The sequence below is a fragment of the Brachycentrus maculatus genome, unplaced genomic scaffold (genome assembly GCF_059751285.1).
Source record: "Brachycentrus maculatus isolate JH-2025_06_01 unplaced genomic scaffold, ASM5975128v1 h1tg000677l, whole genome shotgun sequence".
In the NCBI taxonomy this organism is placed as follows: Eukaryota; Metazoa; Arthropoda; class Insecta; order Trichoptera; family Brachycentridae; genus Brachycentrus; species Brachycentrus maculatus.
This window is the reverse complement of record NW_028281409.1, coordinates 394214-415514: the sequence shown is the minus strand read 5'-3', so window position 1 is coordinate 415514 and position 21301 is coordinate 394214. Positions and strand designations below refer to the sequence as shown.

The 21301-nt window shown below is 34.1% G+C and overlaps 1 protein-coding gene across 1 annotated transcript in view; it reads left to right on the top strand.

Annotated features, from left to right (window-relative positions):
- The first annotated feature begins 937 nt into the window (after window positions 1-937).
- LOC148300661 (ecdysone receptor-like) overlaps window positions 938-21301 on the top strand; it is a 343879-nt gene continuing 323515 nt past the window's right edge. Inside the window, exon 1 of the mRNA XM_088274456.1 lies at window positions 938-1949. The gene's annotated coding sequence lies outside the window, so the exon portion shown is untranslated. The remainder of the gene's footprint in view (window positions 1950-21301) is intronic.

The window sequence follows — 21301 nt, the reverse complement described above, 5'->3', positions numbered from 1 at the left end:
CATGAAGACAATGTGATCACTCCTGCGCTTCAGGGACCAATCCAGGGTAGTATTAAATAAATATTAGATTGTAAAATGGCTAATATTTATTGTCACCACCCCCTCTGGAAATCGAACCCGGGACCAGCACGGTAGCTAAACACGCTTACCATTACTCTACGGAGACGGAAAATTACTACCCATAGATTATTCCGACTCCTGACCTGACTACATACAACTATTTGTAATACTATATTTGTTAATAAATTTAATTATCATTATTATTGGTGATGGTTTGGGCGTGTGATTTCAATGAGTAAAAAAAGAATACTAAAACAAATTTAAAATTTAACAGCCAGTTATTAATATAAGAATAATAATAAGCGCCCTTGAGGTGGTATTTCATAAAAATAGCTCTACACAAAGTATAAAAATTTGTTATTATTACTATCTTTATTAAATGAAATAACCTTGATATAACCACTTTTTTATTAATACAATTTAACCTACCGATTTCAACAAGAACCTTGTCATCATCAGGGTTTATATTAATTCAAAAACATTGAAAACATTGAAATAATCTCACGAAAAAACTTCCACGCACTCCGTAAAAATTCTAAATGTTGTTTTTATTATTCATTGCATAGCAACCCCAATAGGGGTTATACCAAAGTTATTTCATTTTATAAAGTTTATAAGATGTGCCACAAAGTATCTGCGGAAAACATTCATGAAAAAATATTATTATTATTATTAATAATAATAATAATATATCGCGGTTCGCGTGCCAGCGATGCCGACAGCTGGCGTGCAGTGTAGGGGCAATGCATCTACACAAGGCTATCCGGCCCCACGGTACTGGGGGCCGGCGGGCGCGGGGAGGCGCGCGGGGCGGGGGGCTGCTTAGGCCCATAGAGCGGGCCGCGGGAGGGGGGGAAGGGGCTATCCCGCGCTATGCAGTCGCGGCTCGTCCTCCACAGAGAGCCGCATGCATCGCGAGAGGGTTGGGACTTGCGATACCTCCTCATCGCGCATCGCCTCCTGATACTCGCGACAGTAGAATCCCGCCACAACCGAGATTGACCGGACAACCAATCACGGAATTTAGAAATTAGATATAACATCTCTTATAAAGTCTTCGAGTAACGCAGTGGATGTGTCGCAAAGTAACCTAGAAAATTATCAGCTGACCTTCCGCCCGAGTTTGTTGACGTCTCGTTCGCGCTGGGAAATCGTACGCTACCGAAATATCCGCTTTTATATATTTCACTAGGACTGCTATTTTAGTTTTTGTGATCTTTTGCATACCAGATATTGTGGGTGTGCGTATAAGTGTTGATTACTTTCGAATCGAAAGTTGCGCTTTGGGTTCGGTACTCCACGGAGGCCTTGACCCACATAGGTGTAATTTTGGGTAACTGTAAATTTTTTAACGTTTTGTTTGTTGTTTTCTCTATCTTTCGTGTTGTTTGGATTTTGGATGACATTTTTTTTTAACTTTAACATATACATTATCTAATATTTTGTTGACTTTAAACTGTGCAGATTATAAACTCTAATTTTTGATAAAACATTGTGACAATCGGATGCCCCGATAGTTCCACGTAACGGATACATAATCGTGTGTGTAAATATTTAATTTTAACTAAATCAGATCGCATCTTGAGTGATCAAATAAGCCTTCTTGCTTGTCAGTGTCATTATTGCATCACAGCAACAACTCACAGATGCTGTTACCTATTGCGGTTTTTTCTTCGTTACAACAATACCAGGATAGAGAAGTGTCTGTGAATGCAGTTTTGTGACCACCTGGTTCGGGATGCGATAGGATTGCGCATGGAGCTGATTTACATGCAGTAAAGCTGCACTATAACTGGATATAACAGTGCCGTGATCCTTTTTTGCTATTGTGCAAAACGGGATATAAGTGATTCTTCTATTGTGCACTTTTGGAGTACGACAGATTCTGCGTAAGTTTCTTTTAACTTAAATATTTTCGAAGTGAAAACTTTTAAAGTGTTTTATATGAAAGATCGTTAGGTTAGTCTTGCCCCCTCAACCGTCACCATACTGATACCCCCATGAGTTCCCATTAACGCTAACATAAACCTTTCAATTTGGATTAATTCTTATTATGTTTGTACCGGGGCAACTGGCTACCCGCATGGGTTACAACTTTACATCGAAAACACCACTGTCGTTTGAATGCGTAAATGACTCCGTCCATTTTTTTCTAAACTTGTACACAATATGTATCATATTATGATATGTAATGATAATGATAATTGGCTAATTTGCTAAGAGTTTTTTTCTTGTGGACTGTCATCTCAAGGGCGCTTTACAAAGAACTAAAATTAGCTTATATTATTGTGTCATTTTACCAAATTATTTGCTCCATTCAACATAAAAATAGCCACTCTTGTATGTTCCATTTATATTTCGTTGGATGACATTATAGGGTCGTTGTGTGTTTCGACGAGATAAACGCTTGTGTCATTAGTTTATATTTGAATCTAAATATTTACGAGTATTTCACATGAAGCTTTATCCCACTAATGCCTCCGTATGACGACAGTTTACGTATGACCTAATGGAAATGGTTCCCGGAATCCAGTGCAGTATGTACGTTACAACACATGACAATGCAAATGCGCTATGACGCCATTGTTACAGTTTTTTTTTCTTTCATCGGCTTCATTCATTATTTCGTTTATTCACCATTTATGCAACAAAAGGAAACTCGGGAACATTGTCATTTGTGATGATGTACAATTTCTGTAGATGATAAACGATTCATAACGTTAACTTATGTTTTGCGCGGGATACATTATTATATATTGTGTATTATTATTATTATGATTTACTCGAATTCATACAATATGACGTATTTCAAATTTGTCAATTTCATACAAAACATATCATGAAAATATCCAGTTATTTAAAAAAAAATTTTTAATCAATTGTTACTAATGTACCAACGTTGTTAAAAAAATATGTATCAACGACATTTGAATATTGTATTTTTCCTATTCTCCTTTTAATTTATCAGAATTCGGGGCCTCCAGGGTTTTAGCTCAATACCAACCACTACACTATGAAGACAGACCTATGGAGTTATTACCAAACGATTTCTAGTGAATTAAATAGGTTTTTAATGATAAAATTTCAGTCTTTTACAAATTCCAGCGTATAAAAGAAATTTGCATCCATTACAATTTCCATTCGTCCTGCAGGCACCCTCTTATTAAATTATCTCGAGTTTACTTTCGTCTTTCACCGTGGCCTGAATCCGGTCTTAGATACGTGAACACTACAAGTGTAGCGCCTCGGTAACAACGGGATGGAAAAAAACCAAGAAAGTTCGCCTGGGGGGATCTAGCGTATCCTATTACTTTCTCCGTTAGTTTAATCGAAACCTCGCTACTTTTGTTCCGTGACTGTATTTTATCCGTTGTTACTTTGTTGACATTGGCTGCTGCGACCGCGTTGCTCTATGTAGGTGGCTCATCTTGTAACCCGTTTTTCCTCTCGTCGAGACTCCACGGCCGGCGCGAATTCGCAACTCGGCCGCGTTCGAATTCTATAACCGGTGCATCAGGTTCGAAAATGTAAAAAAAAACACCAAAGATAATTGTTATTTTATTCGAAACATACTTTTCTCGGCCGCTTTCAGCAGTCGGACCGTAATTCATCAAAGTTTGCGCGTGTGTGCGGCGCATGTATGTGTGTATAATATTATACGTGGTATAGCAGTCGGCGTTGTCATTGAATTGCTCATAATTTATTGGCCAACGATAAACGAGTTTATCATCGATGATTTCTGGGTGCATCGTCCTAGAATCGGGCACGCTAGAGGTGATAGCTCTATTACAAGTTTGATTCGATCCACTATGTAGGTCACCCACCTTTAAAAATAGCCGCGTAAGGACTAATGTTTGTGTTGCGCTTGCATTGATAAGAGCTTTATCAGAGTGTTTCGCGATAACGCTGTTCGAACGCTACCGTTAACGTCGTACATTTTCAGGTCACAAATGCAGTGTTTCGTTATCTTTTGTGTGGAATTCGGTTATCAGGGCTCCGATTATCTAGGTTCCAGGTGTCACTTTCGTTTATCCTTCACGGAGCCAATGTCGAGGCAAATGACCTCTTTTGTGATTAGATTCATTCCAAAGTCATCCAAGGATGGTATGACGCACGTGATTAATGTCTGCCGGCTAATTATTGCATTGTTTGGATAATCGAGTACATGCAACAACACCAAATTTATCAAGGAGCAACAAAGGCTTGTGAAAAATCAATAAAGGTTTTGGATTTGGTTATCGATTGTTCTTTTATAATAAAAGACATTAATATTCACAATTTCGGCATTCGTTTTTGGGCAAAGTTATTATTTATACAGTAAAGTTGTCATTTATTATCAATTTCTGCTCAATTGATACAACCTCTCACGTTAGCCAATTGGACCTATTACCGCATCCTTGTATTTGATGTGTATTTAATTGGTAATCATTCGCATATTGTTGTTGGGTTTTACACGATGCGAGTTTGCATGCTGCGTCTTTAAACGAACGAGCTATAAAATCTCATATTTCGATCACTTTATTTATTAAATCATTTAGCATCCAACTTCTTACCGTTCAAAAATCACTGGGGTACTTCTAGAAAATTTGGTGATGGACTTACAATCTTGTATTTATTTAGATTGGCAAGGACAGGTATATTGAAAGCTTTTTAATGTAAATTCACAGTAAAATCGGGAAAATTTTTTGTATTGTTTCTCATGTTCAATAAATTTCGAAGCTTAGTTAAAAAAAAATTAATAGCAAGAGCAGATCTGTCAGGAAGCCTTGATACTTCTGTATCAGATCTGGGCATGCGGTGGGATAGCTTTCAATATGTTCAAAAATCTTGGCTATTCTCGCAAAGAAGTTTTGAAATCAGAATTCGTGAGCTTTTGGCCAAATTAACATTCGTTTATGACTAAAAGGAGTCAGATTTCGAAATTTGGCAAGATTAGAATCCGACTTTCCGCAATAGTGCTCGGACCATTTCCAATATCGATCCTGCCTCCTACCTCCTGCCGCCGCCTGCCACCCTGGCACTGCTAGCTCGTGTGGGCGGCGTGGCATCGCTTGGTGCAACCCAAACTGTACTGACTGACCCTGCCAAGGTCAACCCCTCCTACCCTTCCCTATCCCCCCCCCACCGGTGACTTTCCCATTCCCTCCATTCCTCTCTCACACCCGCGGCGGAAACTTTTCGTGAGAAATTATTTTCCGCTCGGCAATGTTGCCCAAATGCATTTTGGCCGTATCTTCGGTTTGCATCGTTGGTCGAGAACAACGCGGGCTTGCATTTTTTTTTACTATTAAAACCGGCTTTTGTATGTATTGAAGTCGTTTTGAAATTCAGCATTGAAGAATTATGAATGAGACCCCGCATTAGATTGATATTTTAGATTAGTTTTGAAAAAGTAATTAGAAAGACTCTCATGTCATTATATTAAACAAAATATTTGATTTTTTTTCCAAAGATGATTATCCTTTCTGTTACAATTCCATTTTTTTTTGATTGATAATAATTTTAAAGGCGCCGTTGCGCAGTATTCTAGACCATCGACTCGCGAATTGCAAAACGAATTCAATAATTTTTTATTGTTTTAATTGGTCTGGGTGTGTGTGCTGTATTTTTATGTGTACCCTACATATACTACCTCCAGACAAACGTAGAATGTTTTCGGATTATTTCTTAACTTTTTGGGATAGTTAATACTACTTCCGTAGAATACTACGAGATATTTGTCGCAAATGAATTAAAGTAATTTTTCATCTCTTTTCTTTTCTCTTAATCGGCTTATTCTCTTATTCAGTAGAATACAAATGTCTGAGCGTTAATTGATTTCTATACAAACACACTAAACTGTCTAATTCCTATATAGAATCCTACGGCGTTTTTATCAAAACAATGTTGCTTTAATTAAACAATCAGAGTCATAAAAACTAACGGATAAAGTTCATCAAACCATCATGGAAACGTTCATCAAAACATATGTTTATATTCGTTCATTAATTCAGAACATCGCCTTTGAAACGACCTACATTAACTTTTTATTGCATAGTGACGAATGTTTTATTGTTTTCTGTCATTTTCTCCTGCAAATGACGCATTAGAAAATGCATATTTTATCATTGAACATTTGTGCAGAATGAACCTCAAAATATACGTGTTAACGACAAAATCGCTCATCTTAACGTGTTTTATGTAAATACATATTTATTTTATGTCTACAACTCTTTTTAGTGCATAAATACAGTTCATTGATTGGTTTTTAAATAATTCTCAGTACATTCCACGAATTTTTTTATTTATTCTTTGTCTAATTCGTTATTTGTACCATTTAAGTAACTACTTAAACATTATATTATTTATTGATTCGGCATTAACTTTGTGGAACTACATATATATACCCCTAAATAAATTTTTATTTCGTTAGTTTTATTTGTACCAGAAGATGAAAACATCTGTAAGTTTTCGAAACTAGTCGTATTTATAAATAAAACTCATTAAAGTGGTATATTCAAGTGTTTAATTTTAATATAATAACTCAAACATTATTTTTCCTACCCATTATTAATTAAAGTTTTACTTAGTAAATACCACTATTTCTTAAAATCAACTGTGACACGTGTTTCGATGCATCCCGCATCATTTTCAGATGCGGAATGCATCGAAACACGTGTCACAGTATATTTTAAGAAATAGTGGTATTTTATAAGTAAAACCTTACTTAAAAATGGATAGGTTTTACCACAAAGTGACTGCCGAACCAGTTAATGAAATTATTTTTCCTTATTAGGATTTCCCCAAAAATACATAAAAAAAAACTAACTACCCATCACGCCTCTTTCGCGGTTTTCACGGGATTAAGCAGAGAGAATAGAACCCCATACCAATCTGTCTTTGCACGCAATCTACGCCTTTTCCACGCTCATACATCTTTTCATACATGCACGCCGATTATTCCGAATCCAAATTATTTTAAAAAAATACATAAAATGTACAATAAGACATAATTATATATAAGTAAATGTTTACATAAAAATACGATGGTAAAAAAAACACCAACATTTCAAATATAACAATAAAATGTGTCGGGTTGTGGTTAGTGTAGAGGACTCTTGAGTCAGTTTCTCAGTTCGAACCCACTTGATACCTATTTCTAATAATGAGCCGCTTAGGTTCACAGAAATAGTATTAAATTGAAGTATTTTTGTAAATAATAAACAAATCTTACTCTTAAAAAAAAGATATACTTTTCTGCAAAAAAATCTGCGAAGTTTGACGAATTTCAAAAATCGACGTTTTGGTTAATACTTGCTCAGGATGCCACTAAGGACAGAGGCTTCAAAACCACTGACGTAGTAAGCCAGCCCATGGACATCCGCCGGCCAAAGGATTTATTATGACTAATCTTCCGTATTTTATTAGTAGTAATCTATTTGCGACCTACGAAACGGATGCACACATCCGGCGCAGCGTGAAGTTTAGACGATAATTTTGTGTCCGGTGCATGGAATTTCAAATTTCCAACAGTCGAATATTCTGGAAAACCTTAATTAGTCTTTGATTCCGGTTGGCTTTTAACCATTTAGAAAATATTAATAAAAAAAACATGTACTAAAGACTCATGTCCATCTCCGTAGTGTAATGGTCAACACGCTCGGCTACCGTACTGGAGGTCCCGGTTTCAATTCCCAGGGGGTGTCAAATAAGTAAATATAAGTGATTTTTCTCTTCAATATTTATCCAATATGTTTCTGGACTGGTACCTGAAGCGGAGAGCTGATCACCTTTTCTTCATGTGTTAAGAATCAAGATGCGACTGCGTTTATATAAAGCAGTGCCCTATGCACCATCGGGTGCGGATAAAGTTTTGAAGAAAACTAAAGACTTAAGAATATAATACACAGTCCTGACAATTGCGCCAAACGAATCAAGCTTGATTCAGTAAGACTTCTTCTTAATGTGATCTATATCATATTACTGGATATACATAAGTCTCCTTCATCCACATCATCATCATCCACCCAGTTTTTTAGTTGTCTTGTTACGTCTCTCATTTCTGCAATAGACTTTCGTCTATGCAGTGACTTAATCCAACAGTCTTTCGGACACACTGTATGACGCATGAGATATTTGGAGGAGACAGACCCTTATACAGAAAGACATTTCTCAGTGTTCTTTTTGTACCAAAGGCTACTAGTGCGAAAGCGTGAATGCTGAATTGATATCATCTTCAACCCTCATATTTCCTTGCATATCGCATATCATCATCGCCGCTTGTTTACTCTGCACGAATATTAAGAGGACCTAACGATCCGTCTGTTTGTTTATTACATTGTTATTTTTTATCCGCTTGGCATCGCGTCAAACTGCGTGGGCATATGCAAAGTGTTCTTGGCATAAAACCGCAGTGTCTTTTTACCTGTCAGAGAGTCGAAATAGGAAGAGACCTGTCGGTGTTTTATTTTTTTTAAATTATCCTCATCTCCCGTCATTCTCGAAATGAAATCAAATAAATTCACAGACCTTAAAATGGCACTTCAATAACTTTAAAGCTAAATATGTAGTAGGATTTTTTATATTGATTTTAAAATCATACAAATATGATTTATCACATACATGCATACTCTTCGAACCTTTAACAGTGTTTAACCTCACACGTCTTTTCATGAAAACCTCGTTTTCAAATATAATAATACTACAACGTCGTTTCATCACAGAAGTGTAGGTAGAAGGATTGAATTTCATTAATGAATTTCATGAATCCCATTTTTAATTTCAATTTTATTTGTTTAATACCACTATTAATATTGGGAATATCCTAGTAAGACTTTAATTAAAAAAGGGATGCTGAAACTTGTCCTTAATATTATTCATCACCTTGTTATATACTTATTACTATTCGTAGACTGTCATGACCAGATTTGAGGTTTTTATTCAAATGGTCATCCTAAGTCCTTGGACATCCTAGTATTGCTCTACTATACTCACTATACCATCTACAGATCTGTTTTCAGTGATAAATTATGAAAGTACTAGTCGTATATGGATATTGAAGGAGCTTGTACCTTGGATCAGGACGGATGCGTGTGCCATTCCATTATATCTGCTCTCCTCTCATTGAGAGGAAACAATATGAAGATAGTAGTACCAGTAACCTAAACAGCAGTGGTCGGCACTGGCTATTGAGCAATTATAGTTTTATATGCCACATTTAGTTATCCTTCCGTCTCCGCACTTAAAGAAAACAAACCACACACCGCAAATCATAAAAAATGGCAGTAAAAGCGTTCAAAAGATGCAATTGCAATATATTTTGTATCGTTTCTTCCGTATGGATGTACGGGTATAGAGCATCATTCACAGTACACACGTACAACCAAATGTAGACGACCTTTCCACCCACTTATCTGGCCAGCGTTTTATAATGGACAAATGAGCGCTACAGTCTCTATTCATCCTGGTTCAATTAAATTTTACATTATTTTATTTTTTTAAATACGGCTTTTGTAGCAGAAATAATTCATAGAATAGTTTCATTACAATATAATTCTGGTCTTTTGAGATGATAACAATGGCCAGAAAACATCATCCGTGTGATGAATTCCCGAAAATAACAAAACATATCGCTCACTCCTTTCAAGAACGTCATAAATCAAAATACTTTTTCAGGAGAACGTTTTTAAAGTTTAAAAATATAACACAATGTGTTAAAAATAAATATCAAGCCACTTATTGAACTTTTTACTGTGCAACAGATCTTTTTTGGTAAAACCTGAAGGTTTTTTCTCCATTTGAAAAATATTTAGTATATTTAAAAAAATAATTAAACAATACCTTTTCTTCAAAATGCAAAAACAACACTTTCTGCCCTGTATCGGGTAAATATTAAGTTTAAAATATGCCGCTTTTGCTGGGATAAAGTACATGGGGATTTTGCAAACACGCCCAACTCAAAATTGACAATTTTTGATTTATGACGTTCGCGAAAGGAGTGAGCGATATATTAACGCAAACAACCATTGAGAATAAAATAACAAGTTTGTTTAATACTACATATTATTAACACCAATGAAACTATCCTAATTTCTTACTGCCATATTTTCTTGTGATTCATAGAGGTCCTTGACTCTCGGGCTAATTCTTAGATCAACAGCCAGTCACATAAATATTGACATTGTAATTGGTGCATTAAAGCTTTCCTCGTCTCGTGCACTTAGTTGTAGTATATTTGTTTTACCAATCCCACCGACAACTGTGTATATTCAACACGCGTGTTTTCAATTAACAGTGTATTTGATTTAAATGAGCCTTTGTCTTTGCGTTATGAAATCGACTTTACACCTTGGCCGTGACAAATTGATGGAGCTAAAAAAACGATTGCAAGTTTCTTCCAACTCCGCAATCATTATTAATAGCTTAAAATCCATCATTTCATCTTGCGAGCACGTTCCTAACTCGACTTTTATTATTATTTTTACAAAAATGAAAAATGAGTTTCAATGTTTATTTTCTTCTTGGTCGACTGAGGTTCTATTGAATAGCCCAATCAACGAAGGTTTTTGTACGATGAGTTTTTAAAAAAAAAACAATAATAATGGAAATTCCCATTTCATAATGGATTCTAAGAAGAAGCTTTTATTAGCTGGGATTTATAAATACACAATAAACTTAATTATAAGTTTCTGCGCATATGTCTAAAAGTTTTTTTATGGGGCCCGCAAGAGATACCGACAAATTGAAATATAATTTTAAGTTCTGTTGCTACCGTTTCAATTATTTACACATTAGGCGAGACAGTCAGTATGTTTTCTGTATGAATGTTTATAGTTTCATTTTGTTAAAATTTATTTTTGTTCGCCTTATTATACACACATGCCTCGTGAGTTATTCTTACGCCATATTTTGTCTATTTACCCTCGTCTTGTTACGTGTCTAATGTATGTTTAGGAATGAACCCTTTTTACAAATTGAAAAGGAGTCTGTGATGTCTCTAGAAATAGTTGCCACGTTATTTTTCTGTCCTTTTTTTTCCATTGTCCGCTCCTAAACAGATTGTTGCATTCAGATACCTGAGTCCGGTGCATTAATTCCGCTTGCATAGTGGGCGAAGTTTTTTGGTTCCTTTATTATGCTCATAATGTACTGTCGAGGGCTGGAGGTCGAAAACAGCTTCGTGCATTCTAAGTTTCTCATTATTCGTTATCCTTTTTTTGAATATTTATGCCCCGTTCCTTGCATCCTTCGTAGAAAGAATGAAAATAAATCAAATTGGATTTTCGGACAAAATGTGAGTTATTTTTTCTGACTGCTACTAACTGCTCGGTCGTTAATCTCTTGCTTTTTTTTATTAAAATTCTTTTAAATTTAATTGTAGTTTATTATTACAGGGAAAAGTGACGTTTATTTTTTTAACTTTTCGTGTTTAAAACCTATTCACATGGTATTATACAGTTTTAATGGTTTTCTTTTATACATACATGATAAGACGAATTTAGTGAACCTATACTTATTCATTTTTACTTTTTGGACGGTTAGATTTTTAAAGTACGTTAATGTAACCCACTTAAAATATTAAATTAACTATTCACTTGTTTTAAAAACATTTCATAAAGCTTCGTATTTTTTTCTTTAAATATGCTATAGAACAGCAATTAAGAAAATTAAACTGAGATTAAGAATTATAGAACAAAAATTATAGACGTGTATAAATATTTTTTTAGTTGGCCCGAAGAATCGTGGAATAATTGTATTTAGGTTTAATTTTTTTGGTGGTTTGAACCATTTATTAAGTTAATTATTTTCATTTTTCGAATAACATTGAGTTAAATGCAATTATCATTGTTGTATTTATTAGAAATCTCATTCAAAATACAATTAATCAATCGTAAAAAATCAAAAGTAAAAATATGTTTAAATGTAAGTATGGAAAGAAATATGTTTGAAGTATGATAAATAGTACAAAATTAAAAAAAAAATAAAGAAGGGTTTTTTTGTCAATTTGTTTTACGGTTATTTTTTTTTAAACATTTTGGGAATCTGGTTAAACTGCGTATATGTAATATGATACATTGATCTTAGTTTTCCCTTTACTTTTCCTTTACTCTATCTATCTTTCATCTGGGACCCACCCGTAGGGCTTAAGACATTATTTTTGCAGTGGGTCCCTCGTTCAGAGTGCCGTCACACCTTTTCTCGAGTCACCTTTTTCCCTTTTCAGCACACGCCATCGGCATTCACGTTGTCAATATGGTCGTTTTTGGCAATTCACAATAATTTACCGTCTTGATTTTATTGCCTATATCTTATCCGTGCCCTTGCCGACCTCAAATGCTGCGTTAAGACGACTAAAAAATAGATTTTGTGTTGCTTTTTTTTAAAATTACAATATCAACGGCTTATATAACACCGTTTATCATGGCCCTACTTAGGCTTTAAGTTTAATAAGCTATTCCTTTTTGTAAGATGGTTTACTCTTTGTGTTTAAAGTTACTATAATTCCATGAAATTCGTGAGTGAAAATTCTAGGCAAAAACACTCTCGATTATGTATTACTTTTATGCATTTACAACGTTATTTTAACTCATTTAATACATATGTATTACTTTTATGCATTTACAACGTTATTTTAACTCATTTAATACAAATGTATTACTTTTATGCATTTACAACGTTATTTTAACTCATTTAATACATATGTATTACTTTTATGCATTTACAACGTTATTTTAACTCATTAAATATGCATTACTTTTATGCATTTACAACGTTATTTTAACTCATTTTATCTGTATTACTTTTATGCATTTAAAACGTTAGTTTAACTCATTTAATATGTATTACTTTTATGCGTCATTTTAACTCATTTAACCATTCAAGTAGGTACTGTGATTTTGAAGACTTTTTTGAAGATTTGGTTTTCTATTTTTAACAGTAAAAAAACATTTTAAAAGGTTTTTCTTTAACGGTAGCATTTTTTTAAAAAGCTTTTGTAACGATTTTTTCTCAATAAGGGCGCATTATTGTAAATTATAATTTGTAATTATGTTAGTGGTGAAAAACAAATAAATAAATAAGTGCTAACAGATTTTTTTTTAAATATTTCTTATGGGTTTGAATCATAATGAGATAATTTAAAGTATTGAATCAATTAGTTATTGAAGTCCCTAAGGTTAAATACGTATTTAATCATTGCTCAGAATGATTGATGGAAGACAAATCACCCTTTTTGTTGCGGAGGAGAATCCTCGTGTAAATTGTGTTTTTGCTCGGATATCCTTGACTCTGAGGCTGTAAGCCATGACCGCTTTGGGTATCTAGTGTTTTGTATCTCTATGGACCATATCCATCGTGACGCACACACATACCTGCGCCTAACGACCAGCTTTGTATCTCATTCGTTGTTCTCATTTGTAAGCAGCCCGCGCACTTTACAAACCCTTTGAAGAACGAAAAACTCGTCTTAATTCGATATATTTTTTTAAATAATAATTTATCAGGTTGTCTAATGAGTTGGTGTCGTTTTTTGTGGGCGGTAAGGGTCAAACGAATCCTACTAACTCGAAAGAACTACTGTTGAAACGATTTAAAATAAATAAAAAAACAGTTTCACACTTTATATGTTTAATTACAACGTTTTACTGATTTTTTGCACAATATTTTGATTGAAAATATGTTTTAAAAATCAGTTTCACACTTTACGTGTTAAATAACAACGTTTAACTGATTTTTGCACAATATTTTAGTTGAAAATATTTTATAAAAATCAGCCTCACACTTAACGTTTTTAATTTTAACGTTTTACTGAATTTTTCTACAATATTTTGGTTGAAATATTATTTAAAAATCAGTTTCACACTTTATTTGTTTAATTACAGCGTTTAACTGTTTTTTTCATAAAAAATTGTTTAAAACGATTAAAAATATCAATTTCACACTTCATATGTTTAATTAAAATGCTTTATTGATTTCGCACAATAATTTGGTTGAAACATTTTTTTTGAAACACTCATATTCAGACATAATCGTAATATAACGTTCTTTAAATGACAACAACATTTAAAGGATTGCATAAGCCTTAAACATACAACATATGATCACTTCAATAGATTTTTTTCTCCGTTCCTTATAAGGTTTTGCTTTGTGTACCATATTAGGTAATGTTTAAATACCAATATTGGTGGAAACATCGGGCCGATGAGGAAAACGTTTTTTATATCAAAAGAAAGTAAAATATGATTTTAAACGAAGTAATGTTTATTTTATTAAAAATTAAACACTTGAATAATCAAATTTATCGAGTTTTATTTTATTTACGACTAGTTTCGAAAACGACAATCGTTTTCATCTTCTGGTACAAATTAAAACAGTTTTAATTTGTACCAGAAGATGAAAACAATTGTCGTTTTCGAAACTAGTCGTAAATAAAATAAAACTCGATTAAGTGGATTATTCAAGTGTTTAATTTTTAATAACATAATCATGTCATTCCACAAAGTTAATGCCGAATCAATAAATAATATAAATAATGTTTTTTGTTATTTTTTATTCTCGAATTTAAGTTTATCTTTGTTACATTATTTTATACGCAGTGAACTTGTTAATATAATTTCATAATTTATTATTTCGTTCAATTGCTTATATTCCTTAAAGCGTTGGCTTCGAAAATTTCTCAGAAGCCTTTAAATATATTTTAATTAAGCCTTTTCAAAGAAGTTACGGAACAAATTTGTTTTACTTCATTTTCGTTAATTATGATGGATAAAACTTTTGAATTCGCTCCCTTTTCAATTCTAGTGCTATCCATTTAAGGTTTTTCGTTATTGTCGAATTTAATTTTAGCCCGACTCAGAACAATGTACTGAACTTTGACTCATTTAAGACATCTTCTTCTTCTTCCTCCTTTTTTAGGACTATGTCCTGTCATTCTCCGGTCCGCTCCTGCGAGGTGGAAGATCATTTCATTTATGACGAAGTGTCATTATTCTTTTATTTTTTCAAGCTTTACAAAATAATATATTTATCTAAATAAATAAAAATATAAATGTTCGTTTGATCAAAACCTTAAATATCCTAAGGTTATTCACAGATTGCTTTGAAGTTTTGACACAACGGTGCATTCATAAAAAAATGTAAATTTTCGTTTGTACAAATTTTTATTTAAGTATATTTTTACCTCTGACAGATAGAAACATGATGAAACAGTTTTCTTCACCGCAATGGCAGCGCCATCTGTTGAACGTAACAGCAACACGCGCAATACTAAAAATTTCATATGGCAGACAGCTTGTTCTTTTGAACAACTGCTAAAATATTGTATGCCCACAAGGACTGTTATATGAAATATACTATTAGAAATGTGTATTATCGCTTTTCTTTCTTTTTCTATTTAACCGAACGGAGCCACAGCAACGCGTGGCTCGGAAAACTAGTAATAAAAAAAAAACTTAGTCATTTCAGAACAAAACCATATATTTTACCATTTCATTTGTATAACTTCAATATAATAATTACTTTATCATAATCACACGATGCAGATAACACATAGTTTACTTATTCCGCGCATATCGTTCTTAAAGTTCATAACAAATAACAACAGATTCATTACTGATTTATTGTTTCATTAAAAGCCAATAACAATTATTATTTAATTGCACCGTTGTTAATCGTATCGTTGCTCATATCGCTCACTCCTTTCAACAACGTCATATATTATTAAAAAAATTTCAGGAGATCATTTTTAAAGTTTAAAAATATAATGAAATGTATTTAAAATAAATATCAAGCCACTTATTGAACATTTTATTGTGCAACAGATCTTTTTAGATTAAAACCTGAATGTTTTTTCTACATTTGAAAAATATTTAGTACTTATATTAAAAAAAAAAAAAATTAAATAATACCTTTTCTTCAAAATGAAAAAACAACACTTTTTGCCATGTAGCGGGTAAATATTTAGTTAAAAATATGCCTCTTTTGCTGGGAAACAGTACATTTTCTGGGCATCCCGAAAACATGCACATCTGAAAATTGTCGTTTTTTGATTTATGACGTTCTTGAAAGGAGTGAGCGACATGCGACCCGCCTTTACTTTGTAATGTCGCAGTGTTATGTACTCGTACACATGCAGTTCATTTTATGGCACAATATTTTTCTGTGCGTCAGTGCACGATCCATCGACGCTTTATACTATTGCTAGTTCCGCGTTTTAATATGGCTTAAAGGAAGTGAAACGTAAGCTGTTTTACCCCTTCCCGTACATCGTGTCATAGACTAGAAGCCTTCGTGGGAAGCCCACCTTATGCTAGGCTAATGTACCACCACGGTATCCGAAGGTATTCCATTAAACCATTATGTCAGTCAACTTTGTAATGTCCTACAGCTCTTACTAGCATTCCTTGCACATTACTGTCTTCATCGTGCAACTACATATAATATAATACAACTTTTTCGAAATGGTGATATTATATTCTGTATCTTGTCAATCAGCCGGACAGGCGCTGTGGCGTATAGTTGGGTAGACGCTCGACTGCGAAACTAGCGTCGCGGGTTCAATTATTGCCAGTTACAAAATGGATTTAAGATAATTTATTTGCAAGTATTCTGCGCATTTGTGATGTATTTTTCACATTTACTTTCCGTATCTTTACTGTTCTAGTTGCAGACAAAACTCGTAAAACAGACTATCATGGTATTACTCCTTTAAAAAAAACCTATACAACTATATACAATAGTATTTCCACTTATTTAATATTGCCAGTGACCGTGTTTCTTCGTTACCGACATCATCGTACTGATAGAAGGCTAGATAAAATTCTATGTTACATACACACACAAGGCAGGGGTTGAAAACTATGATTTTGTAAAGATTTTCCTACAAAATAAATTAAAATCGAAATAATTTACAGTAGTGTATTGTAATAATAACATATAAAGTATGATTAGGATTTTAAGCATAATTTTATTAAAGAAAAGGATTTTTAAAGTCATATTTGAATAAATTACAGATGAATCTGAAACCTTTGGTTATATCTCCTTCTACAGCATAGTCCACTGTTTATTTTTTTTATCCAAGGTTAAAACGCGCGTCTCGTCTGTTAAAAAAATCGTGAGAACTTGTGTGTCACGTTAATAGGTTCATTTTTTTTTTATTTATCGGAAAATTTATACAGCGTCATTTCCGTGAGAAATCACCTCAAGGGCGCTTTACAATTTACAGTAATTTAACAATTAAAAACGATATAACTAAATAATTATTCTTCACAACCAGATCATACAGGTTTTTCACTACAAATCGAACGTTTTAGAAACTAAATTGGCAGCTCGCAAAATAACTTCGACGTTATATTGAATAAAAAAAAAGTTAGGATATTTATTTTATTTTTTATTTTATTAGTAGTACATATACTGTCAGCGTGAATATACTAAGCAAATGCGTTAGTCGTCAAATTGGCAAGCCTGCGCGGCGCGCTGTCATAGTCTTTGCGCGCGCGTGTGTCCTGAAGTTTTCATACAAGATTTTCGATAGTAAATACTTTGAATTTTTGAATTATGAGTACAACTTTGAATATATTTAAAAAAATCAACCTGTATATTTTTTCTCAAACGTCCGATTTGGTTTGTAATACGTCCAATTAGAAGTGAAAAACCTGTACAAAAAAATGACTAAGAAAGTATACATATTATATTATGAACGCAATACACATTATATTGTAGCAAATGTGAACGGCAGAACAGAACGAGGATGGCCAAAAAAAACTAAACGATTCAACAAGATAATTCCATATTATACATTCCTGAAATTCGGAAATTCCTAAAAAATATTCATTTTGCTTGTGTCTAATTACCTACAATATTTTCACTCTAGAGATTTAAAAAAAAATATAATATAAACTCGAGGGTTGGTGATAAATACCATTTGCATTCTCCAGCATCACATCTCCCCCGCTTTGCTCCATTTAACACCACGACACATCAAGTTGGCATTACGATGCGTAGCACGCCGTGTCGGTGCGGCTACGCAGGCGACTCGCCTGCGCGGTGCCCGAGGACACGGTCAAGCACCGCTGAGACATCACAGCTTGACAGCTAAACGACTTCCCTCATGTCACACGCAATAAAGTCATCAGCGCGAAATGATTCAATAAAAACTGCAATGCCCCCATTTACAACGCCATCAAATTCTTGTCTTTTTTTGTCTCAATGTTGAAAAAAGTACTTATTCCACACAATTATTTATTTATTTAAACTTCATGTTCAGAAAATAAATACATTGGCGTACTTGTGTACACAACCAAACACAGACTAGTGATATTGATAGAAACGTTTGTTACCATATACTTATAGCTGTTTGCAATCAGAGGGTAGATGGTACTTGAACATTTAAAAAACAAATTATAAAACATGATAATAAGGAAGGCAAAGGAAAAAGGGAGTTTTGGGAAGCAGGAAGAGGGATAAACTAAGGGAGGAGATTTGATGGACAATTAGGATTCTAATGATAAACAGTAATGTCTCAGACGTTTCGTTAAAGTTATCTGAGAAGGTGTATTTTTACAAGGAGAGGTAATTCATTCCATAGTCTGGCCACTTGGACAGAGAAGGAATTACTGAAGAATGATGTGTTATGGCGAGGAATACAAAGTTATGCATATGATATATCTGTGTGTTATATAAATCTTGTATTCTCAGAGCAGAAACGCCTACTGTAAGCAACTAGAAACTGCTGAAATGCGAATGCTCAGATAGACAGCTGTAGTGACCCTTAGAGATAAAATAATGAGTTCACGCATTCGTAGGAGCCTGGGTGTAACTGATATCGATAGTAAGGTAGAGGAAAAGCAATTGAGATGGTATGGGCACATAAGACGTAGAGAACCTGAACATGTTGTAAACCAGGAGATCGCCATGGATCTTCCTCGAAAGACATCTAGAGGAAGACCAAGGATGCTACAGGAAGATTATATGATTCGAAGGCATTACCTAGGTGACGTTGTATATGACAGAAGGACCTACAACCTGAGGATGAAGAGAGCTGACAGTCTGCAAAGACGATAAGTTAGGATGAATATAAGCGGAGGGGATTTTAAGATTATGTTTTGACATTTAGTTTTAAGGTATGTAAAGAACTTGATTTTCCGACTGTGTAACATATTGTTTAGAATATTGGATGTGTTAAAAGCGTGTTTGTAAAACAATAATCTCGCTGTGAGGCTTAACAATGCTCCAAACGGCCATGAAATCTCCAGTTATTATTGTATGCTTGCATACGTAATATACATGAATTTACAATACATCTTTTCAAAACCGCAAATTAATATCAATCGCCGTCAGCCAATGATCGCCCGCAACGTACAGTGGTGGAAAATTGAAATTAGACCTTCATATTATATATATATATATCAATTCCTTACGTATTTTTTTCGTTGGTGATAAAATAAGAGCACAGTATGGCAGCTCGTGCACTACACGGAATTTTACCGTCCGGCAGTCCGGTTTTGAAAAATAAAAGCGACTACGACAGTTTAGGGTGATCGAATTTACGCGCGCTGTGATCACGCACCGATCCGAAGAAAGAAAGACAAAAGCACAAGCCAATTCAAGCCAATCATCCGTTTTCAATCCGTTCAATCAACTGAAGTGCCGGACGTTAAAAATCCGTGTAGTGCATAAGCGATCTATGGAACACATAATGTTGCTAAAATGGATACTTTATTTCGGCGATCAATTTATGAATTAGCATAGATTTGAATTACACACTAGCAGTTGTGTAACACAAATTTAAAGTTTAATACATATGTATGTACGTGGAATAGTTGGGTAGTCGCTCGACGCTCGATTACTGCCAATTGCAAAAACAAATTCAACAAAGATTTATGTTCAAATGGTCTGGGTTCTTGTGATATATTTTTCACATTTACATTAACAAATGATATTAAAAATTTAATACGTTTGAAAATAATAACGTGCTTACGCACGGCTGCAATATTTGTATGGACATGGGAGCCATGTTTGACGCACACTACGGGTTAAGTAAAGAAGAAGAAAACAATGACGTGTTATTCTATGATGCATTAAGTCATATACTACACATGGTATTAAAAAAACACGCACTACAGATGAAAACATATTTCACGTTAAGCATAAGTATATATTATTTTGTGTTTTACCTTATTTTAATTAACTAACTAACCATTACGCCGCTTCTCCGTAGGGGTAGGCAGAGATAATGGAACGCCACCAATCTCTCTTAGCACACAATCTTCGCCTCTTTCACATTCATACACCTCATACATACACCAGATTATTCCGACATCTGACTTGACCACTTCCAAGTCTTTGAAACACCTGATCATTTATTGTAGCTGCAGACAATTGGTAGAATTTCATATTGAATTGTTGGGTAATATCCAAAATAAAACAAGGTTTGTTGGATTAAATTCTACATTTATTTATGTTTATGTTAATACGTGACGCGTTTCGTCTTCTTAGGACATTATCAAATACTCAATAGTGATTGATAATGTCCTAAGAAGACGAAACGCGTCACTTATTAACATATACATAAATAAATGTAGAATTCAATCCAACAAACCTTGTTTTATTTTGGATATATTACCCAACAATACACCTGATCATGCCAAGTTTTTCACCTGATTTTCCGTTGTGAATTTCGATATTCCACCACTGGGTGTGAGGCACTGCAGAACTGGCGCACTTGCATGCATGTATGTATGCATGTGTGTATGTATGCGGTGCACTAGTATGTGTCGAGTATGTACAGGCAGTCGCTATTTGTTCGTCACTTACGCACGGCCGCGGCCCACATTATCGACGTTCCCGCGGCACGCAAGGCGCCGCGCGTTGCGCACGGTCATGGTCTGCAGCGGGCGCCGCCATCTTGGCTGCAGCCGTGTCGCACGCGAGACGGATTGACAGACCACTCGTGCTGATAGCATAATCTGATCATCATTATCACCGTTATCATTGTTTTTCGCAGATAATATTGATTATACATACGCTAATATACTTACAACATTTTGAGTATATCTAAATCCAGGATTCGGACCTCACATACTAATATAAGAGTTTCTGCTCAATAAAAAGTTCATTTTCATCTCACCAATAGATATAGATGCCTCTACATCGATATATATATATATATATATATATATATATATATATATATATATATATATATATATATATATATATATATATATATATATATATATATATATATATATATATATATATATAT